Source organism: Arachis hypogaea, chromosome 19 (assembly GCF_003086295.3).
Source record: "Arachis hypogaea cultivar Tifrunner chromosome 19, arahy.Tifrunner.gnm2.J5K5, whole genome shotgun sequence".
In the NCBI taxonomy this organism is placed as follows: Eukaryota; Viridiplantae; Streptophyta; class Magnoliopsida; order Fabales; family Fabaceae; genus Arachis; species Arachis hypogaea.
The window spans coordinates 70,339,666-70,352,649 of NC_092054.1; positions in this window are offsets into that span (position 1 = coordinate 70,339,666).

Genomic DNA, 12,984 nt, shown 5'->3' on the forward strand with positions numbered 1-12,984 from the left:
ACACCTTCTCAAGATCCCATCAGCACACTTTTAAAACAAAAAGGGCTCATCCCAAATGTAGTGTTTAGAATCTTTGATTAGCTTTCTCCTCATGTGTTTGTTGATGTTGGTTGTTAGTTCTCCAATAGCCTTGAAATTGGCTATGTCTGCAAACCAATGAGCTTCTTGGATCATCATCAACTGCTCATCAGGGAAGCTCTCATTCACTGCAATTTGGGGTGCATCATCTTCTTTCTGTGGGATTCTTGAGAGGTGGTCAGCCACTTTGTTTTCTGCTCCACTCCTATCTTTGATTTCAATGTCAAACTTTTGGAGGAGCAGAATCCACCTTATTAGTCTAGGCTTGGACTCTTGTTTGTTAAGCAAGTATTTGAGTGCTGCATGATCAGTGAATATAATTACTTTGGAGCCAATAAGATATGATCTGTATTTATCAAAAGCAAAGACAATGGCAAGTAATTCCTTCTCTGTAGTGGTATAGTTTCTTTGATTTTCATTAAGGACTTTGCTAGCATAGTAAATAACATGCACCAATTTGTCCTTCCCCTGTCCTAGGACAGCACCAACAGCAAAGTCGAATGCATCACACATCAACTCAATGGGTAGATCCCAGTTGGGTGGTGCTATGATAGGTGCAGAAGAGACAAGTAGGTACATTAGAGACAAGTAGGTTGCTCAAAGGCTATCATGCATTCTTTATAAAAAATAAACGGTACATTAAAGACAAGTAGGTTGCTCAAAGGTTTGGCAACCTTTGAGAAATCTCTAATGAACGTCCTGTAGAAGCCAGCATCTCCTAGAAAACATCTAACTGCCTTGACATTGTAAGGTGGGGGTAACTTTGCAATCACCTCCACCTTAGCCTTGTCCACCTCTATGCCTCTTTTGAGATCTTGTGACCAAGAACCACCCCCTCTGTAACCATAAAATGACATTTTTCCCAGTTCAAAACAAGGTTGGTTTCTTGGCATCTCTTTAGCACCAAGGTTAAGTGGTGCAAACAGTTATAATATGAATCACCAAATACAGAAAAGTCATCCATAAACACCTCAATGAATCTTTTAATCATGTCTGAAAATATGGAGAGCATGCACCTTTGGAATGTTTCAGGTGCATTGCACAATCCAAAGGGCATTCTCCTATAAAAACACCATAGGGACAGGTAAATGAGGTATTTTCTTGGTCCTTGGGGTCTACAACTATTTGGTTGTTACCAGAGTAACCGTCCAAAAAGCATTAATATTCGTGTCCCGCAAGTCTTTCCAGCATCTGATCCATGAAAGGTAGGGGGAAGTGATCCTTCCTGGTGGCTTCATTAAGCTTCCTATAATCAATGCACATGCGCTAGCCAATCATTGTTCTTGTAGGTATCAGCTCATTCTTCTCATTTGATACAACAGTGATCCCTCATTTCTTTGAGACTACTTGCACCGGGCTTACCCAAGGGCTGTCTGAGATAGGGTAAATCACCCCAGCTTGCTACAATTTCAACACCTTTTTTTGGACTACTTCATCCATGGTTAGGTTTAGTTTTCTTTGCTGCTGCCTTGAGGGCTAGGATCCTTCTTCAAGTAGGATTTTGTGCATGCACGTTGAAGGACTAATTCCCTTCAAGTCTGCAAGTGTCCAGCCTATAGCATCTTTGTGATGTTTCAGCACTTGGATAAGTTCCTCTTCTTGCTCCTTAGTTAAGCTTGCATTAATAATTACTGGGTAAGTGTTGTTGTCTCCCAAGTATGCATACTTCAAATTGGGAGGCAGGGTCTTCAGTTCTAGTTTTGGTGCCTCCACTTTCTTGTTGTCCATGTGGTTCAGCATGATTGACTTCTCCATGGTTTCTTGTGGTGTTTCTCCTCCTGATGCTTATTGCTCCAGCTCCATAATCTCTTCACATTGTTCTTCCTCCAACACTCCTTGAACTATCTTCTCTATGGTATCTACCATTATGAACTCTCCTATAGATTCCTTGGGGTAACTCGTTGCCTTAAAGACATTGAAGACCATCTTCTCTTCATGTAACCTCAAGACTAGTTCCCCTTTTTGGACATCAATAATGGCTCCAGCAGTTGCTAGGAATGGCCTTCCTAGGATGATAGATGTGTTGGCTTCCTCTTTCATATCCAGCCCAATAAAGTCAGCTGGGAAAATAAACTCTCCCACTTTCACCAACAAATCCTCCACTACCCCATGAGGAAATTTAAATGTTCTGTCAGTCAATTGGAGTGCCATCCTTGTTGGTTTGGCTTCCTCAATCTTCATCCTTCTCATCATGGCCAAGGACATGAGATTGATGCTAGCCCCCAGGTCACACAGTGCTTTTTCAATGGTGATATCACCTATGATACATGGAATTTGGAAACTCCCAGGGTCCTTCATCTTCTGAAGAAGCTTCTTTTGTATGATAGCACTGCACTCCTCATTTAGTATTATGGTTTCTTTCTCTCCCCATTTCCTCTTTCTTATCATGAGCTCCTTTAAAAATTTAGCATAGAGGGGCATTTGCTCTAATGCCTCAGCAAAGGGTATATTGATCTAGAGCTTCTTGAAGATTTCTAGGAACCTTGAGAACTGGCTATCTTTTCCATCGTTTCTTAGCCTCTGTGGATAGGGTATTTGTGGCACATAAGGCTTTAGGACTGGCTTCGATGAGGATGGTGCAGGGGTCTCTTCTTCTTTCTTATTTTCAGGCTCTTTTGCAGCTTCTTTTTCTTGATTGCTCACATTTGGGGATGCTTCTTCTACAACTTTTTCACTTCTAAGTGTGATTACCTTGCATTCCCCTCTTGGGTTGGCCATGGTATCACTGAAAAATGTATGTGTGGGCATTGGAATTTGCTTAGATAGGCTTGCCAATTGTGCTTCCAACTTTGAAATTGCTACGCCTTGATTCTTTATGTTTGATCTGCACTCTTCTTGGTTGGCATCCATCTTCCTTTCGGCTTGTATTTGTCTCTCCAAAACATTAGAAATAGCTCCTATCAGCTGTGATGACATCTGTGCTATTGCAGCTTTCACTCTTTCAAAATTGCTCTCGATTTCACATGGTTGCATGGTTGGGGTTAATGCTTCTTGGTGGTGGTTGCTGTGTGTTTATTGGGTAGAGTGATATGATGTATTTTGTGAGTTGTGATAGGGTCTGTTATTGCCTGATTGATGGTTGGAGTTATGGTTGTTGTGTTGGTTGGATTGGTAAGGTTTGTTGTGGTTTTGGTTGTGGCTTTGTTGGTTTTTCCACCCAAAGTTTGGGTGGTTCTTCCAACCTGGGTTATATGTTTTGGAGTTTGGGTCATATGGTGGTCTAGAAGAGTTGTTCACGTAGTTTACCTACTCCCATTCACTTTCAACTTCTGGGGCATCTTCTTCCTATGATGGTGCTTGAGCTTGGATAGCTGAGACTTGGCCAGTCTCCATCCTCTTTGTTAAGGCTGCTAGTTGTGCTGCAATCATCTTATTTTTTGCTAACAAAGCATCTATAGAATTTAGCTCCAGCACTCCTTTATTTTGAGATCTTTCTGAAGCATAGAAGTATTCATTTTTAGCTACAGTCTCTATAACATCTATGGCTTCTTCAATGGTTTTCTTTTTGTTGAGTAAACCCCTGAAGAGTGGTCCACAGCTTTCTTTGCTTCATATGATAACCCTTCATAGAAAATATGAAGTTGAACCCATTCGTTAAACATGTCTGGAGGACATTTCCTTGTTAAGTCTTTGAACCTCTCCCAGGCCTCATAAAGTGCTTCACCATCTTGTTATCTGAAAGTCTGCACCTCAGCTCTTAGTCTATTTACTCTCTGTGGAGGGTAAAATCTTGCTAGGAATTTTACAACCTCATCCCAAGTTGTTAGACTCTCCTTGGGGAATGCTTCCAACCACTTTGCTGCCTTATCTCTGAGTGAGAAAGGGAACAAAAGTAGCTTGTAGGTGTCAGGGTCTACACCATTGGACTTTACAGTGTCACAAATCCTCAAGAATATAGTGAGATGTTGGTTTAGGTCCTCTTGGACTCCCCCTCCATATGAACAATTATTTTGGACAAGTGTGATGAGTTGAGGTTTCAACTCAAAGTTGTTAGCGTGGATTGTTGGCTTTAGAATGCTGCTGCCATAGTTTCTTGGATTTGGGTTGATGTAGGAGCCTAAGACTCTCCTCTCTTGCCTAATATGATTGCCATCATCCACTCCAACATGGTTTTGCACTTCTTCTTCCATAGTAGCTTACAAATCTTCCTCTACTACTTCCTTTCCAACTATGCCTTTGCCTCTTGCTTCCCTCCTTAATCTAAGGAAGGTCCTCTCAGGTTCACTATCGAAGGAAGATGAAGTTTCTCCCCTTCTACCTGTCATACATCTAACAAACAGCAAGCAGAGGGCAAGTGAAGGAATCACTCTTGTTAAGAGTAATAGTTAGCTTGGTTGATGCAATTAATCAAACTGTTAGAAGAATGGAAATATGAACAATGAATAACAAAATATCCAAAGTAAAATTAAAATAGAATAGAACAAAAGAAAACTAAACGACAAAAACAAAAAAAATATAACAAGGTAATTAAATTGCCTAATCTAGCTCTCCAATCAATTTAATCATTGTCAAATTCAAACCAATCCCCGGCAACGGCGCCATAAAACTTGATGACTGGAATTCACTCCCCATATAAAAATGATGAATCTATTCTTTTGGCAAGCGCACCAAAAATTATCGTCAAGTAATAATCCACAGTGGTGTAGGATCGTATCCACAGAGATTGGTAGATTTGAGCAACTTTAATTAATTGGTGAATTAGTCAAGCTAAGTAGAATAGATTGTGATTGCAGAATTGTAAATGGGCAAGAACATAAATGGCTCAAAAGTAAATATAAGCAATAAAGTGCAGAAACAGAAATGACAATAATGTAAAATGCAGAAATAAAAATGACTTAATTGTAAATGGGAATGGGGAATTGCAGAATATAAAGAAAGCTAAAAAGAAAGTGGAAGATAAGAATAGGGGAATTCATTGAGATCAGGAGATGTTGTTCTCTTTGGATTAAATTCAGTTCATATCCTCTTCAATCATGCAACTCATTGACCTCTTGGCAATCATGATTGATTGAGCCCCAATTCCTTGGTGACTTAATCTCTTAGATCTTGATCAGTAGCCAATTCCTTGGTCTAATTGCTCATGAAGAGAGATATGCTTGGTCCCTGATTATACCACACATCATCATAGGTCCAAGTAGAGGGAGGATTATATGTCACCATATCCAAACACCAAAACCCAGATCCTACTCAAGTGTGAGAAAGGATTTCTAGCATGGTTTCATGTTTCCTTTTCCAAGGTTCCCATGAAACCCATTTTGCATTCAACCTCTTTTCCAAGATGATTGAACACTAAAATTATAACAAAATTCCTTCTAGCAAATCAAAGAGAAGATGAAGAGAAGAAGAAATTAACTATCATTAATCCATCAAGTACAACAAAGCTCTCTCTCTCAATGAGAGAGAATTTAGCTACTTATAGCTAAGAAAAAAGTACAAGTGATGGAAGAGATGATAAAGTGAAAAGTAAATCTAACTATATCTAATAGCTTAACTGATTAATCCCTTTCTCAGTACATTCAGGGGTTATTTATACTACTCCTAGCACTAGAATAAAGAAAAAATAAAAGTGAAAAAGAAAAAAATAAAAAAATACAATTTGGAGGGAAAAGAAACTCAATAAACGTGACCCTCCCAACTGGCGTGTGACTGGCATTTCAGTGGTGTGCCACACCCAGCTCTGAATCTAGCTTGGCGTGCCACATCCAACTCTTCAAGTGGCATGCCCTCCTTCATTGGCACCCCTGGCGTGCCACGCCTTCGAGCCCAGGTGGCACGTCCAGGGTTCTTTAAGTACTTGTATAGCCTGGCGTGCCACTCCTTCGACTTCAAGTGGCACGCCTAGGTCTTTTCCTTCTTCTTCTTGCTTCTGAAAAGTTGAACTAGCGTGGCACGCCCAGGGTCTGGCGTGCCACGCCCATTTGTGTGCTTGGTTCCTTCGTTGGCGTGCCATGCCCAGAACTCAAGTGGCACGCCCAGGTCTTCTTCTTGTTGATTGGTGATGCTGGCGTGCCACGCCTGAGGCTCAAGTGGCACGCTGAAGTGAGAAATGGTAGCTGGCGTGCCACACCTTCGATACCAAGTGGCACGCCCATATGGTTGGCCTCCTAACTCCTTATCTGGAATTCACACCCCATATAAAAATGATGAATCCGTTCTTTTGGCAAGCGCACCAAAAATTATCGTCAAGTAATAACCCATAGTGGAGTGGGATCATATCCATAGAGATTGGTAGATTTGAGCAACTTTAATTAATTGGTGAATTAGTCAAGCTAAGCAGAATAAATGGTGATTGCAGAATTCTAAATAGGCAGAAACATAAATGACTCAAGGGTAAATGTAAGCAATAAAGTGCAGAAAAGAAAATGACAATAATGTAAAGTGCAGAAATGTAAATGACTAAATTGTAAATGGGAATGGGGATTTGCAGAATGTAAAGAAAGCTATAAAGAAAGTGAAAGATAAGAATAGGGGAATTCATTGAGATCAGGAGATGTTATCTCTTTAGATTAAATTCAGTTCATATCCTCTTCAATCATGCAATTCATTGACCTCTTGGCAATCATGATTGATTGAGCCCCAATCCCTTGGTGACTCAATCTCTCAGATCTTGATCAATAGCCAATTCCTTGGTCTAATTGCTCATGAAGAGAGATATGCTTGGTCCCTGATTATACAACACATCATCATAAGTCCAAGTAGAGGGAGGATTATATGTCACCATATCCAAATACCAAAACCCAGATCCTACTCAAGTGTGAGAAGGAATTTCTAGCTTCGTTTCATGTTTCCTTTTCCAAGGTTCCCATGAAACCCAGTTTGCATTCAACCTCTTTTCCAAGGTAATTGAACACTATCATTAATACAAAATTCCTTCTAGCAAATCAAAGAGAGGATGAAGAGAATAAGAAATTCACTATCATTAATCCATCAAGTACAACAGAGCTTCCTCTCTCAATGAAAGGGAATTTAGCTACTCATAGCTCAAAGAAAAGTACAAGAGATGGAAGAGATGATAAAGTGAAAAGTAAATCTAACTATGACTAATAGCTCAACTGCTTAACGCCTTTCCCAGTACTTCCAGGATTTATTTATACTACTCTTAACATTAGAAAATAAAGAAAATACAAAAGTGAAAAGAAAATACAAAAGTGAAAAGAAAAATACAATTTGGAGGGAAAAGAAACTCAATAAACGTGATCTTCCAACTGGCGTGTGACTGGCGCTCCAGTGGCGTGCCATGCCCAGCTCTAAATCTAGCTTCGCGTGCCACGCTCAACTCCTCAAGTGGCATGCCCTCCTTCATAGGTATCCCTGGCGTGCCACGCCTTCGAGCCCAAGTGGCATGCCCAGGGTTCTTTAACCACTTGTGTAGCCTGGCATGCCACGCCTTCGACCTCAAGTGGCACGCCCAGGCCTTCTCCCCCTTCTTCTTGCTTTTGGAAAGTTGAACTAGCGTGGCACGCCCCAAGTTTGGCGTGCCACGCCCATTATGTGAGCTTGGTCTTTCTCTCTGGAAAACTAAACTAGCGTGACATGCCCAGGTTCTGGCGTGCCACGCCCATTTGTGTGCTTAGTTCCTTTATTGGCGTGCCACACCCAGAACTCAAGTGGCACGCCCAGGTCTTCTTCTTGTTGATGGGTGATGTTGGCGTGCCACGGTTGAGTCTCAAGTGGCATGCTGAAGTGAGAAATGGTAGCTGGCGTGCCACACCTTCGATACCAAGTGGCACGCCCATATGGTTGGCCTCTTAACTTCTCCTCTGGAAAATATAACTGGCGTGCCACGCTCAGTATTTTACCTTGGTCCAGTGGTTGGCGTGCCATGCCTGGTCCTTCAAGTGGCCTGGCAAAGTGAGAGTTGAGAGCTGGCGTGCCACGCCTTCGATACCAAGTAGCACGCCCAGCCTTTTTGGCTTTCAACCTCTTCTCTGGAAACTTGTACTGGCGTGCCACGCCTTGATGCTCAAGTGGCACGCCCACTTTAATGTGGCTCTTTCTAGCGTGGCGTGTCATGCCTGGCTCTTCAAGTGGCACGCCAAAGTGACAATTTGGAGCTGGCATGCCACGCTTTCGATACCAAGTGGCACGCCCAGCCTTTTGGGTCTTCAATGTTGCTCTCTGGAATCTTGTACTGGCGTGCCACGTCCTGATGCTCAAGTGGCATGCCCTTTTAGTGTGATACTTTTCAGCCTGGTGTGCCACACCTGACTCTTCAAGAGGTACGCCTGATGGGATATTTTTGCGGAAAAACGAATTTCTCCAAAACACCCAAATCTAACCGGCAAGTGCACTGGGTCGCATCAAGTAATAATAACTCACGGGAGTGAGGTCGATCCCACAGGGATTGAAGGATTGAGCAATTTTAGTTTAGTGGTTGATTTAGTCAAGCGAATCAAGATTTGGTTGAGAGATTTGTGATTTGCAGAATTTAAATTGCATAGAAAGTAAAGGGAATGGGTAATTGGCATGAAATTAAAGAGAGCTGAAATTTAAAGTGCTGAATCTTAAAGAACAAGAAATTAAATGGCAGAAACTTAGAACGCAAGAAATGTAAATTGCAGAATCTTAAAGTGCAAGAAATGTAAATGGCTTGAATTGTAAAGGGAATTGGGAGTTGGATTTGCAGGAATTAAACAAGGGAAATTAAAATTCAACAAGCAGAGGAATAGAAGAACACTTGGATTGAATCAGATCTAGAAACAGAATTGTAAATGAGCATGAAAATAGTAAACAGGGAATGGGAAATGGGAAATCCGGATCTCAGGACCCAAGAGACTAGAAAACCAAGTCTAGATCTCAATGCCTTCCTAGATCCAACAAGAACAATTGCAAAGGAAATTGTAAATTGCAAAGAAAGTAGATGAAGAACAATTAACCGAAACTGAAATTCAATTAAGCAGAAAATTAAACAAGATTCCAAGGTGAGATTGAAACAGAATTTCTTCAATTCTCCACCCAAAATCCAAGACAAGAAAAGTAAAGAGTGCTGGGCAAGAACAAGGAAGAAGAGAAATCAATTCTCCTCCCAAATTCTCTTGAATTAAAACAACAATGCTAAGAAATGTAAAAGTGAGCTCTCCGCAAAACTCAAAAGAAAGCTATTCTGAAAAACTAAAAGGGAAGCTCCCTTTAAAACTTAAATTCTAATCTATTTATACACTTTCTTCAAATGGTCTTCAAGCCTTCAATTGGGCCTTTGCTCTTGGTGTTTGGAGAAGAACCGAATTGAACTGGGTTGGAATCATGAAAGCTTGAGTAAAAGTTGGAGTAAAAGTTAGGGTCTAACTTTTGTTCCAACTTTTCACATCAGCACCCTTGTTTTGCTGATACCAACGTTGGGGCAAAAGTTAGGGGTCTAACTTTTGCTCCAACGTTGGCCTCCCCTTAGTTATTCATGGCGCCAACGTTAGCCAGAAAGTTAGGGGCTAACGTTGGCGCAAACTTTTGCTAGCCCAGGGAGTTTTTCAAGCGCCAACGTTAGCCAAAAAGTTAGGGGCTAACGTTGGCGCAAACTTTTGGTGCATCCAGGGAGTGTTTTTCATGCCAAAAGTTAGCCAAAAAGTTAGGGGCTAACTTTTGCTCCAGCTTTTGCTTCCTGGTTCATAATTAATTCAAGACTCAAGTCATTCCTCCTAGCCATTCCTTCTTGCATCAACCTTTCTCCAAGCTTTCTTCACCTATCATTAATCAACCAAACACATCAAAGCTATGCTCAAAATCATGAGATATTCATTCTTTCATAATATGTGACATTTATAGCATAAAACCTCATGAAATAGCATGAATTCATACATGGTTGATTAAATCAAAGGAAACATGAAAATCCACCCAATTGGCTTGCTTTTGGCTCAAGAAAGTGCATAATTCAATTGAAAACAAAAGAAAAATGCTAGTAAAACTAGGCTAAGATGACTTGTCATCACAACACCAAACTTAAAGCTTGCTTGTCCCCAAGCAAGAAATGAATTATGCTCATAGGTTCTTTCACTTAAGACGGATTGAAGAATAAATTGTAAGGTCCTGTGAGTGAAGTGATCAAGTGTCAGTGGGGTGAACTCTAAATCATATGCTCATGCAAGGGCTTCAGTGCTCACTAGTCTTCACATATTGGGAGTCTTAGGTCTTAGGATTTTCATCCAAATGGTATCATGGAGATCTCTTTATATGTAGTCACCTTGAAGCAGCTTATAGTTTCTTTGCTTTGGCCTTGACTCTAAGTGTCATGTCTCAAAGCGGCTCTTTAGATAAGCTTTCAATCAATACTCCTAAACCAGTTGGTTTTAAGGTATTAGGTGTTAAAGCACCCCTAAGGATTTACTTGCTCAAGCCTCATTCCTTGACACAGCTCAACCACAAGCATTTACTAGGCTAACAACTCTTTGAGTTTTGTTTCTTCTTTCTTTTTCTGCCTAGTAATTGATACTCAGAGCCTTGGGCCATGTTCTTTTTGTTTTTGTATTTTCTTTTCTTTCTTTTGTTTTGTTTGCTGCTTCTTGGATCAATAAATTTTTGAGAATCTCCACAATACTTCTTTGAACTTCATGTCCTGCCTATGAGCTCCCATGCAAGTTTTCACAAGCCTGCATCCTCAATACATAATCATACAACTAGAATCGCCACTTCTCCTAATCTTTTGCTTGCCTCAAAATTGTTTAATTCCTCAATCCTTCTTTTCAAAGAACTTTCATGTGATGCAATTTTTTTTGAACATTGAGTACAAACAAGTTTTGAAGAGAAAAATGTTGTGAATGATCAAGCATCTTGCTTATTGAATTACAGAAAAGAAACCATGCTAAACAGACAGATAATCAGGGAAACTAAACCACTCTCAATCATAGCAGTGTTTGATGTAAGATAATCACTTAACAATACAACCTTTTGGAGTTCACTTGCTTTCCTTCTTCTCATCATCATCATTGCTGGCCTTTAGGTTCATCTTTTGTTTCTTTGGTTGATAATGCTTAATCCTTCCAAAAGCTTGTATGGACCTCTGTAATGATATTGAAAGTTGCTTGTTCCCCAAGCACTTGGAAACAATGGTTAGTCTGGCTGATTTATTTATGGGCTTTTGAACTTACTTTGGTGTGGGAACACCAAAATTAGTACCTTGCCAATGGTTTTCATGTATCAAATTAACCATGTGTGATAAATTTTTTTTTCTTTTCTTCTTCTTTTTTTCAAAAGCAATAAAACTGAAAACTAGGAAACAGCAGAATAGTTAACTAGTTCATCCAACATGCTTGAAGCCAGCATTATGCAGAAAGTGAGAATGTGTTTTATAATGGGATTTTGGTGAAACACCAAACTTAGAATCCTGCATTCTCCTTTAGATTGTTTTGGTGTGCAACACCAAACTTAGCTTCTTTCATTATAGATAAAACTACTTAACCTTTTTATTAAAATAGTTATGAACAGAAAACTACCTCAGGTTGGGTTGCCTCCCAACAAGCGCTCTTTTATTGTCACTAGCTTGACATCCTTTATCCTCTGATCATGGAAGTTGAGGCTTCTGTTGCCTTAGGTTTCCTTCTCTTGCTATGGGCTTCCTTCTTTCTGTTTCTCTTTCCATAGCCTTCTTACTTTCCTCCATATCTTGGAATTCTTCTTCTGATTCCTCTTCTCCAACAATATTTTTCCCTCTTTCAGCTCTTCTTAACCTTCTAAGAGTTCTTTCGTCTTGTTCATGAAAGATGGGTGTATTTCTTCTTGTACCTGACATACAAGCATAACATAAGAAACACACAAACCAGTGACACTTTAATCTATTGCTAGAATGAAGTTTTAGTTAGCTTAAGCAAAAATTCAAACAGTTAGTGGGTTAATTGAAAATTAAAGGAACAGAAAATAAAAATGCTAGATCTAGATCACCACCTCACTTAATCATTGTCAATCTAATTCAATCCCCGGCAACGGCGCCAAAAACTTGATGGGATATTTTCGTAGAAAAACGAATTTCTCCAAAACACCCAAATCTAACCGGCAAGTGCACCGGGTCGCATCAAGTAATAATAACTCACGGGAGTGAGGTCGATCCCACAGGGATTGAAGGATTGAGCAATTTTAGTTTAGTGGTTGATTTAGTCAAGCGAATCAAGATTTGGTTGAGAGATTTGTGATTTGCAGAATTTAAATTGCATAGAAAGTAAAGGGAATGGGTAATTGGCATGAAATTAAAGAGAGCTGAAATTTAAAGTGCTGAATCTTAAAGAACAAGAAATTAAATGGCAGAAACTTAGAACGCAAGAAATGTAAATTGAAGAATCTTAAAGTGCAAGAAATGTAAATGGCTTGAATTGTAAAGGGAATTGGGAGTTGGATTTGCAGGAATTAAACAAGGGAAATTAAAATTCAACAAGCAGAGGAATAGAAGAACACTTGGATTGAATCAGATCTAGAAACAGAATTGTAAATGAGCATGAAAACAGTAAACAGGGAATGGGAAATGGGAAATCCGGATCTCAGGACCCAAGAGACTAGAAAACCAAGTCTAGATCTCAATGCCTTCCTAGATCCAACAAGAACAATTGCAAAGGAAATTGTAAATTGCAAAGAAAGTAGATGAAGAACAATTAACCGAAACTGAAATTCAATTAAGCAGAAAATTAAACAAGATTCCAAGGTGAGATTGAAACAGAATTTCTTCAATTCTCCACCCAAAATCCAAGACAAGAAAAGTAAAGAGTGCTGGGCAAGAACAAGGAAGAAGAGAAATCAATTCTCCTCCCAAATTCTCTTGAATTAAAACAACAATGCTAAGAAATGTAAAAGTGAGCTCTCCGCAAAACTCAAAAGAAAGCTATTCTGAAAAACTAAAAGGGAAGCTCCCTTTAAAACTTAAATTCTAATCTATTTATACACTTTCTTCAAATGGTCTTCAAGCCTTCAATTGGGCCTTTGCTCTTGGTG